We start from the raw sequence: 10,000 nt of genomic DNA on the forward strand, positions 1-10,000 counted from the left end.
ACACAAACTTCATTCATTCATGGTTTTAGTAGCGGGGAAGCAAAACATTCACCAAACTTTCTCAGAGAGAAAAACGAGAATGTGTGTGTGTGTGTGTGTGTGTGTGTGTCTCTACTGAGCTGGTTCTGGTTCTAGTCATCTATGTGGTTTGTCGTCGTTCCGCTGTCTCAGTCATGCCTACAGGCCCTTCCTTTACAAGACAGACAGACTCTCAAACGCAGGAATATTTGCTTACGCAAATTGGTGTGTGTGTGTGAGTGAGAGAGAGAGAGAGAGAGAGAGAGAGAGAGAGAGAGAGAGAGAGAGAGAGAGAGAGAGAGAGAGAGCGAGGACAGAGGAGGAGGACAGTACAGGACAGAAGAGGGAAGAGAGAGGATAAGAGGAGAGGACAGGGCAGAAGAGAAGAGAAGAAAAGAGAGAGAGAGAGAGAGAGAGAGAGAGAGAGAGAGAGAGACAGAGAGACAGAGAGAACAGAGGACGAGGAGGAGAGTACAGGACAGAAGAGAGAGGATGAGAAGTGAGGACAGGGCAGAAGAGAAGAGAAGAGAAGAGAAGAGAAGAGAAGAGAAGAGAAGAGAAGAGAAGAGAAGAGAGAGAACGGGCTTGAGGGAGAGGAGAGAAATTACAACCAGATGCCCCAGACACACTCATTGTTGCAAATTGTCACACACACACACGCACGCACGCACGCAAACGCACGCGCACACACACGCAGAGATGAGCCTCCATTTTCTATTGCTCACATGTCAACACACCTGATCACAATATGAAAGTCCGGCGCACGCACGCGCACACACACACTATATAAATCCCACACAGTTCAGCTAAACCAACAAGCAGGGCACAAAGGTTGGGAGGAAACACACACACACACACACACACACACACACACACACACACACACACACACACACACACACACACACACACACACACACACACACACACACTTCCTCTTTACCGGAAAAGAGAGCAAAGCGTAGAGAGGCCACACAGGTTTCCATAAACAAGTCGAGCTAAACAACAGAGGACAAAACATCAAGAGCCACTGCTATTGGATGAAAGGAATTATCTTGGACTATATCGGTCAACGCTATTGGACAATCCCAATGGCACAACTTGACAAATAATAATAATAATAATAATAATAATAATAATAATAATAAAATGCATTTGTAGAGCCTTTCAACAACACTCCACAGTACTGAGTGTTAAAGCAGTAGCATGTTAAAACAGCAGTATGATTAAAAAAAAAAAAAAAAAAACGTAAACATGAGTAGTGAAACAATAGAAGGAAAGAAAAATGTCAGCAATACAAGTTAAAAGGAGTCAACACGGTGAATATTAGGAACATGATTTGACAAACCTTTACTGTAACTGTTTGTTTGTTTTGTTTATTGCCAGTTAAAGCGATGGTTCGGAGTAGAATCACCCTAATGCCATTTGAACCGTGACACCCATCCACCTTTACACCCGAAGTGTTTTCTGCCACAGGCTTACATCAACAGAGTTGCAGTGTTATTCGATGTTTATTCCGGATAGCTTGACTCAAGCGCATATGGATCCTGGGCACCGTCTCCAAACTTTCCCCACAAAAATAACATGTCATGACACCAAACTTCTACAGTATAACAAATGTGGTTTGTACTCACAAAAAGATGAATTTGAAACGTTGTACATAGTCCAGGAGTTTATTAGTAACAACACACGAGACGATTAGCTTTTCTGCTGCTAAACATCCGTCGACGTCACTTCCTCCAGCTGGGACTTTGTTGATGGAAACAAATACACGTGAGTCCGGAAGGCGGAAAACTCAAAAAGACAGCTTGCGCTACAACTAGAAATTAACCACTTCGGATTTAAATTTTACCACGTTTAATAAATAGTGCATATATCCTGGCTGTGGACTAAAACACAAACCTTACAATAAAGAAAGTTTCCATGAACTGCCGTGCTGTGGACAGTCCCAGCTGGAGGAAGTGACGTCGACGGATGTTTAGCAGCAGAAAAGCTAATCGTCTCGTGTGTTGTTACTAATAAACTCCTGGACTATGTACAAAGTTTCAAATTCATCTTTTTGTGAGTACAAACCACATTTGTTATACTGTAGAAGTTTGGTGTCATGACATGTTATTTTTGTGGGGAAAGTTTGGAGACGGTGCCTAGGATCCATATGCGCTTGAGTCAAGCTATCCGGAATAAACATCGAATAACACGGCAACTCTGTTGATGTAAGCCTGCGGCAGAAAACACTTCGGGTGTAAAGGTGGATGGGTGTCACGGTTCAAATGGCATTAGGGTGATTCTACTCCGAACCATCGCTTTAAACAGCGGTGCCCATTTCATGACCAATAAAATTCACTTGACATTAAAAACCAACAATGACTGAGTCACGTGGGATCGACAAGGAAGATGGCTGCGTAGTTTGAGTTGTCCTGAACCCCGTCGAAATTAATCCAAAATAATCCGTATTTTCTCCACAATTTTTGGAGTATTTTGTTTGCGCAGTAGTCAGTATTAAACGTTCGGTCTGTACATCGTCTTAAATGCGAAAGAAGATGTCATCAACTTCGAAATACTTTAAGCCCGTCACACGAGGGAAAGGGCCAGCAGCTGCTACAGAACCTGATGGAGCTAGCCCAACGCGGGATACCACACAGAAAGCTAACTTGGAAAGCATCCTTGCTGAGGTGGGCAAAGTGAGCTCGACACTTCAAAAAGTGGCGACAGATGTATCAATGATTAAAGGCACTGTTGAGGAACTGAAAAATGCCGTGAAAGCCACTGAGGAGCGAATAACTGAGGCAGAAGGGCGGATTTCCGATGTGGAGGACTCTACCCAGCAGCTGCTTCATAGCCGCGAGCAACATAGCAAGCGCTTAGATGAGCTGTGGAAACGGGTGGAAGATTTGGAAAATAGAAGCCGCCGCAATAACGTTAGACTCCTGGGTTTAAAAGAGGGCATGGAAGGCGACAATTTGACCGAATGTATTCGGCAAATATTGTCAGAGGGCCTAGGCATGGACATTGATGACAAGGATTTCGAAATTGAAAGGGCACATCGCTCTCCCGCTTCCCCTCCGACGCAGAAGGACGCGCCTCCGAGACTGGTGATTCTAACGTTCCGACGGGAGAGATAAGGTCCTAAAAGCTGCGAGAGAGAACGGGGGTGCGGCATGGAATGAATGTAACATCTCGCTGTTTCCAGATATGACGAAGGCATTGGCTGACAGGAGGAAAACTTTCGCCACGGCAAAGCAGTTACTGCATGACAAGAATGTGAGGTTTCGTCTGGATTTCCCTGCAATGCTGAGGTTCACGTGGAAGGGGAAGAACAGAAAGTTTGACGTGGCAACTGAGGCGGTGACATTCATCGAGCAACAGATCACTTCACAGCAACAAACGGCGACACATCCATCATTCTAAGGAGACCTAAGAGGTATGATGGGGCTGGATAGCTTATACAGGTAGCTGTCTGTAAAGCCAAGGAGGTGTCTTGGACATTCCACGACCGAAGTAAGGTTTTATTTACGTTATGGACAGTGTTTTACTAAGAGGAGATTTTTATGTTTTGTTTTTTTTCCCCTTTGGTGGGAAGGGAAGTTTTTTGTTGACCAGTTTGGTCTTGTTGGTTAAAAAGAAAAATGTGAATTATCTGTTAAAACTCAGTGGTACAAAGGACATTTATACTTTGCAATTAAGGTTAGATAAAAAAGGACAATATGCCTATCAATATGTTCTTCTAATTTTCTTTTGCAATATGAATGGCTAATAGCGCTTATGTCAAGGTAGTTTCCTGGAATATCAATGGTTGTGGGAACCCAATGAAGAGAAAAAAGGTACTTTTATATCTTAAACACAAACAAGTGGATATCGCATTCATCCAAGAAACCCATCTATTGGATGAGGAGGCTAAAAAATTTAAAAAGGATTGGGTTGGTCATGTTTATTACAGTTCTTTTTCCAGCAAGCGTAATGGAGTTCTTATTTTGGTCCATAAGAGGTTGAATTTTTCTATGTTAAAAGAGTACAAGGATGATAATGGTAGAATTATATGTATAGAAGCCAATATTAATGGGGGAGAAGTAACTCTATGCAATATTTATGCACCCAATAAGGAAGATCCATCTTTCTTTCACGGACTAAATAATATATTAGGAAATGCACAGGGACAAATCATCTTGGCTGGAGATTTTAATCAAATTTTAGATGGGATGTTAGATAAGAGTAAACATACAAGCACTTCAACACCAAGGGATAGAGCAGCTATTCACATGCTGATGGGAGACATTGGTCTAGTTGATATCTGGCGCTTGGTCAATCCTAGAAACCAGGAATATACATTTTATTCCAACTGCCACAAATCTTATTCAAGAATTGATTATTTTTTGATCTCCCAGAGTTTAGTTAATGACACCATCGATAGCTCTATTAATGCTATATCCTTGTCAGACCATGCACCTGTTGAGTTGTGCATAAATATACATTCGGACAGGCTTCGGCGGGGCAGGTGGAGAATGAATACATCACTAATACAGGATAAGGTGTTTTATGCAGAACTAACGGAAGATTTATCCTCATTCTTTGAAATTAATATGGGCAGCACAGAAAGTGTGGCAATGGTCTGGGAAGCGTCGAAAGCGTACATAAGGGGTAAATTGATTGCTAAATCATCAAAAAAGAAAAAAGAACAGAAGGATGCTATTACAAAGTTAGAGGCTGAACTAAACTCTATGGAGAGAGAACTGGCCGAACATTATTCTGAAAGCTTAGTTAAAGATATTTGCAAATGTAAGCTTCAAATTCATGACATTTTTAATAAAAAAGCAGAATATGCATTGTTCAGACTTAAAACAAGCTTTTATGAATCAGGGGAAAAAACTGGCAGACTTTTGGCAAGACAACTAAAGGAACAGAACTCTGCATATGTTATTCCAGCAATTAGATCAGGAGGGGCCCTTATAACATCTACTAAGGGTATTAATGATGTCTTTAGAGACTTCTACGAAAACCTTTACAGTTCAGCTGGTGCTATAAATGAGCTATCAGCTAGAGATTTTTTCTCAAATATAAATCTCCCATCCCTATCTGCTGATCAGGTGACTCTTCTGGAAGCATCAATAACCCAAGACGAGGTTAAAACGGCGATTTTGTCCATGAGTGCAGGGAAATCTCCAGGCCCAGATGGGTTCCCGGTGGAGTATTATAAGGCATTTATTAATATAATAACTCCAATATTGACAATGGTATTTGAGGAAGCATTCCAAAGTGGCTCACTTCCACCAACTTTTAATGAAGGTCTCATATCTCTTATACCTAAAAAGGGGAAAGATCATACAGATCCTACAAATTTTAGACCAATCAGCCTCATTAATGTAGATAGGAAAGTATTGGCTAAGGTGCTGGCCTTAAGACTTGAAACTATTTTGCCACATATTATACACATTGATCAAGTAGGCTTTATAAAAGGAAGGTCTTCAACTGATAATTTGAGGAGGCTTATGCATTTAATATGGTTGAATGGGTCTAGCACAATGCCGGTGGCAGCTGTCTCATTGGATGCTAGGGCGGCCTTTGACCGAGTCGAGTGGGGTTTCCTGCACTCTACCCTACTTAGGTTTGGCTTTGGCTCTGGTTTTGCAAAATGGGTCAAAATAATATACAATCAACCCAAAGCTTCAGTTCTGACAAATGGTCTTATTTCATCTCCTTTTGACCTTTCTAGAGGAACGAGACAGGGATGCCCCTTGTCGCCTCTCTTGTTCACAATTGCACTGGAACCCCTAGCAGTGACTATAAGAATGAATCCAGCCATTAAGGGAGTAGAAGGCGGTGGAGCTGAACATAAGCTGATGCTTTATGCGGATGATATTCTTTTCCTTACTAGTGATCCTCACAACTCTTTGCCAGCATTAATGAACACCATTGATATATACTCTACATTGTCTGGTTACCAAATTAATTGGACCAAATCAGAGGGGATGCCCATATCTAAACACTGTCACCCACACATGCTAACACAATATAATTTCAGATGGATTCCTAAAGGCATGATTTATTTGGGTGTAAAACTGACGTCAGAGATAGGTGAGATGGTGACACTTAATTTTGATCCGCTCCTTCAAAAAATGAAAACAAGCCTGGGAAAATGGGGAAAGTTAAATTTAAGTCTTTGGGGAAAGATAAATGTAATTAAAATGGTAATAGCTCCGCAATTTAATTATATATCAATGATGTTACCCCTGTGTAAGCCTGAACACATCTATAAACAATATGAATCCATAATCAGAGACTTTCTGTGGGCGGGAAGGAAACCCAGATTTAAATGGAGTAAAATGTGTGCACCCAAGGAGAAGGGGGGACTTGGTCTCCCAGATGTTAGGCTGTATAGCTTGGCATTTGAAATGTCTAAGATAGGCCATCACTGGAGGGGTACTGGGGCTGAATTAGTGTGGGTTGATATGGAGACAAACTTGGCTTCACCATTTCATCCAATGCATGTCCTATCCCAGTGTTTAAAGAATAAAGATAAAGATATAAATCCGGTTATTAAACATTCTCAAGAAGTTTGGGCTAAGGTCCACAAATTACATAAGATCTCCCACTACAAACAAATTTATGCTTCACTCTGGCTCAATCCAGAAATTAAGATTGGGAAGCAGAAGGTTTTTTGGAAAAAATGGCTGGAGAAGGGTATATGCACTGTGAAAGATCTTTACAAGGAAGGGATATTTATGTCATTCAACGACCTTGTTCAACAGTACCAGTTGTTGGAAAACGGTGATTTCTGGAAATATTTACAAATTAGACACTGTGTAATGAAAAAATTTGAGTCACAGAATCTAGCTAACCCGATTGTCAGATATTTAGAAAACCCTTTGAATCGCAAGGCATCAACATTCTACCAAAACTCAATGTCTTTAATTAGTGGCATGTGTGATCATCTGAGAATAATTTGGCAGAGGGATCTTAACTGTGAAATTAGTGAGGAAGTATGGAATCAAATCATAGCACAAAATGGCAGATATGTCAAAGAAGCCAGAGGGAAGTTTATCCAGTATAAGGTTCTACACCGCTATTATTGGACTCCCTGTAGGCTTTTCAAGGTAGGGCTCACAAACAATGATTTATGTTGGAAGTGCACGAAAGAGATGGGAACTTATCTGCATGTAATATGGGAATGCCCCATGGTTAAGCCATTATGGCACAGTGTGCTAAAATATTTGGAGGCATGGGTAGGAGTGACGTTGCCAGTATCTCCACGCTTATGTCTTTTGGGAGATAAAACAGAAACCCCAACATTAAACAGAAAGGCATATTCCATTTTGATGGTGGGAATAACCACGTGTCTAAGAATTATATTGAGATATTGGAAATCAACCACGTGTCCTTCACTCCAAGAGTGGAAAATCTTAATGACTGAGGCCACCTCCTATGAGGTCATGTTAGCAAGGATAAGGAGTAAAGGTCCTGTGGAATTGGGGCTTTGGGATTTTTTCATGGCACATCTTACTTCTAACTAGTGCCAAGACTGTGAAGCTTGCCTTAAGAAATATTATTTTACGTTACTGTATTATTGGACCTTGTGCAGTGTTTTTGATGTTCCTTTATGTATATATGTATGTATATATATGTATATATATGTGTGTGTGTATGTATATATATATATATATTATTTTTTTATTATTTTTTTTTATCGGTTTCTGTATATATTGACATGTAATATTTTATGTTGTTGAACTGGGACTACCTGAGACTTTTGAAAATGTGTCCTTGAAATGCTGGCCTTCTTATTTTTCGTTTCCATATGATGTACCACTGCAAATGTATACTATACTGAGTGTGTTTCAATAAAAAAAATTGAATTACAAAAAAAAAAAAAAACCAACAATGACGTAAATAAAAAAAAACCATTAAACTAGAAATGTGCTCAGAGTGTAGACCTTCGCCATTTGACTATGTTACACCCTAATTTGTTGTTGTTAAGTCTTTCTGCCTTGTTTTTGTGGAGTTAGAGACTGCAATGTCAAAATTTGTCCTATCTCACACTGGTGAGGAATCTTTTTTTAAAAATCACTGAATCTGGATTGTGATTGGATCTGGATCACCACCAAAATTTAAATCACTTGTTCCTTTTGGCATTTCCAACCAATCTAACTAAATTTCATCAGAATCCGTGCATAACTTTTTGAGCCATCTTGCTGACAGGCAGACAAACTAAAAACAAACCAGACAAACCCAAGGTGGCCGACCATAACCTCCTTGGCGATGGCAATCAGCCGCTTCCCTTTGCTGTAGCTGATAAATATGGATACCCATGCAGACCAATGGAATGCAGCAGTACAGGGGGTGGCCAGGCTTTTCTAAAGACTTGGCTACAGCTAGAAGTGTGTGTGTGTGTGTGTGTGTGTGTGTGTGTGTGTGTGTGTGTGTGTGTGTGTGTGTGTGTGTGTGTGTGTGTGTGTGTGTGTTGCCGCGGATACAGACACACCTTGGTCTCCAGGAAGAGATACAGCAAATATACTTCCTCACTCAAATTCCTTCCTCGCAACACACACACACACACACACACACACACACACACACACACACACACACACACACACACACACACACACACACACACACACACACACACACACACACACACACACACACACACTTTGCATGCGCACATGAACACAGACACACACACACTAACAATTTGCAATGCGCACATGAACTCTCGCACACACACACACACACGCGCACGCACACGCACACACTAGGGGAAATGTAAAGATCACAATGCCCAATATGTCCAACAGGTTTTGCCACTAACTGTATTCAAAATACTGACTTCGAAATCCACCACACACAGACAACACAATACACCAAGGCCAACACACACAGACAACACAATACACCAAGGCCAACACACACAGACAACACAATACACCAAGGCCAACACACACAGACAACACAATACACCAAGGCCAACACACACAGACAACACACACAGACAACACAATACACCAAGACCAACCGTGTAATACCAACATGAACACAACACTGTACAAGATAAAAGAAAACACACACACACACCAGTAGCGGTGGGTGGAATTTTTGATTAGGGAAGCACAATACAGAATAGCGCAGGTGACGTAAGCATAATAAGAGGTGTCGATAGGCATGGATTTCAGTTCTTGCCTAGCTCTATTTAATAGGCCATGATGAGGTTTGCAGCAAGTGAAACGTGTAAGTGAAAGGGACACAAGCTTGCTCCACAAAAAAATCCCAAACTGTTTTGAGATGTGCACGATGCAAGGGGTCACTAGAGAAGGGACAGGTTGCATAGTCTAAAACCTCGGATATGCACTCAGATCGGCACCAACCATTCCAGTGCAAGTCCATCACCACAAAACCGGAGACCTTTTGTAGCCTAACAGACAAGCGTCACAAAATAGTAAGAGTTTCCACGTAGTCCAGATCCCCATCAGCCCAGCCCTCTGCACGACAGAAGAGAATAACAAATGCGCTGTCTTTCTCTACCCTGCTTGTTGTCACACGCGCCTATTCGTGATGACAGCCAGGAAATATTGCGCAATAGAGGAAACCATCAAAGCATTGAGTGGGCCTCGGCTGCTAGCGTCATCTGCCACGAATGACTTTATCCCGCATTGTCCACAACAACAGCCAATAAGACGTCCTTGATTACAGCACATTAAACACCTCTCTCACCTCTCTTTTCTACAACCAACAGTGGGCTACGCTGCGCACAACAAAAGCACCATAGGTAACTTTACGACAACATAATTTGCCATCACCGCATTGAACATCGAGGCACTCGGCGGTGCTATTACAAGTAGTAAGCTAAACATGACTTACCCACCAGTTGCCTCTCCAGAGCACTCTCCGAATTAGGTTCATCAAATCATCAAATCGCCTATCCAATTCCTTTGCAAATCATAGATTGTATGGTCCAAATACTGTCCCTGTAGGAATCCCAACACCGATTTCA

The 10,000-nt window shown here is 41.5% G+C and overlaps 1 protein-coding gene across 1 annotated transcript in view; it reads right to left on the reverse strand.

Annotated features, from left to right (window-relative positions):
• b4galt1l (DP-Gal:betaGlcNAc beta 1,4- galactosyltransferase, polypeptide 1, like) overlaps positions 1-10,000 on the reverse strand; it is a gene marked incomplete at its 5' end in the record, with an annotated part of 24,611 nt that overhangs the window by 5,149 nt on the left and 9,462 nt on the right. The window lies entirely within an intron of this gene.

The sequence above is a fragment of the Engraulis encrasicolus genome, chromosome 22 (assembly GCF_034702125.1).
Source record: "Engraulis encrasicolus isolate BLACKSEA-1 chromosome 22, IST_EnEncr_1.0, whole genome shotgun sequence".
NCBI classification, from domain to species: domain Eukaryota; kingdom Metazoa; phylum Chordata; class Actinopteri; order Clupeiformes; family Engraulidae; genus Engraulis; species Engraulis encrasicolus.